Genomic DNA, 1379 nt, shown 5'->3' with positions numbered 1-1379 from the left:
TCTTCATTCAACCCCTACTTTCCATCCAGCCTCTGCTCCTACATCTAACCCTTACTCCTTCATCCAGTCACAATCTTTACATCTAACCCTTACTCCTTCATCCAGTCACAACCTTTACATCTAACCCTTACTCCTTCATTCATCCCCTACTTTCCATCCAGCCTCTGCTCCTACATCTAACCCTTACTCCTTCATCCAGTCACAACCTTTACATCTAACCCTTACTCCTTCATTCAACCCCTACTTTCCATCCAGCCTCTGCTCCTACATCTAACCCTTACTCCTTCATCCAGTCACTGCCTTTACATCTAGCGCTTACTCCTTCATTCAGGTACTGCTCCTTCATCTGGTCGCTGCTATTTTAACCACCCACTACTCTTTCATCCTAAATATGTAACCTACCCCTAATTAAATAAATGTAGACTTTAACAGTTGGTGCCATATCATGTTAAAAAAGGGGCATGTCTCATCATATCAATGAAAAATGCCTTGAGAAGACCAGAATTGTCATTGCTCTCAGATTTATATTATTAAAATTAGACTGCAGAGGTTTATTGCATTAAAGGAGTTTTTCAGAAGTTAATAAAGATCTGGGTGGATGTAATATTGGATTTAGTTAAACAGCTGATCTTCCTACAGACAAGGATCAATAGTAAAAGTGGATTGGCCAGTATTGAAGTATTGAGCCAACACTATCTCTTATGGAAACAGCAGAGGATGAGGAGGAGGAGGGGGAGGAGGGAGGAGGAGGCAGAGGATATTATTATGGGTTGTGGAATGGCAGAATTATCAAAGCAATGATCAAACTACCTTGTGGTATTTCTTGCTGCTCCTCACATTCTCTTCTTCAAATCCTGCAATCATCATCATCATCATCATCATCATCATCATCATCATCATCGTTTAACATCTGCTTTCTATGCTGGCATGGGTTGGACGATTTGACTGAGGACTGGCAAGCCAGAAGGCTGCACCAGGCCCCAATCTGATCTGGCAGAGTTTCTACAGCTGAATGCCCTTCCTAACGCCAACCACTCCAAGAGTGTAGTGGGTGCTTTTATGTGCCACCGGCACAAGGGCCAGTCACTGTGGATATAATATAGCGTATACACTACACACACACACACATACAGGTATATATGCATGTGTGTGTGTGTGTGTGGTCACATGTTCATGACTCAGTAGTTAGAGCATTGAGCTTACAATTGTGGGATTGTGAGTTCGATTCCCAGACCGACTGCGTGTTGTGCTCTTGAGCAAGACACTTTATTTCATGTTGCTTCGGTTCACTCAGCTGTAGAAATGAGATGCGACGTCACTAGTATCTACAACTATACCCAGATGTGTGTGTGTGTATGTGTATATATATATATATATAT

The sequence above is a fragment of the Octopus bimaculoides genome, chromosome 11 (assembly GCF_001194135.2).
Source record: "Octopus bimaculoides isolate UCB-OBI-ISO-001 chromosome 11, ASM119413v2, whole genome shotgun sequence".
Taxonomy (NCBI): domain Eukaryota; kingdom Metazoa; phylum Mollusca; class Cephalopoda; order Octopoda; family Octopodidae; genus Octopus; species Octopus bimaculoides.
Note: the sequence above shows the minus strand (reverse complement) of the source record.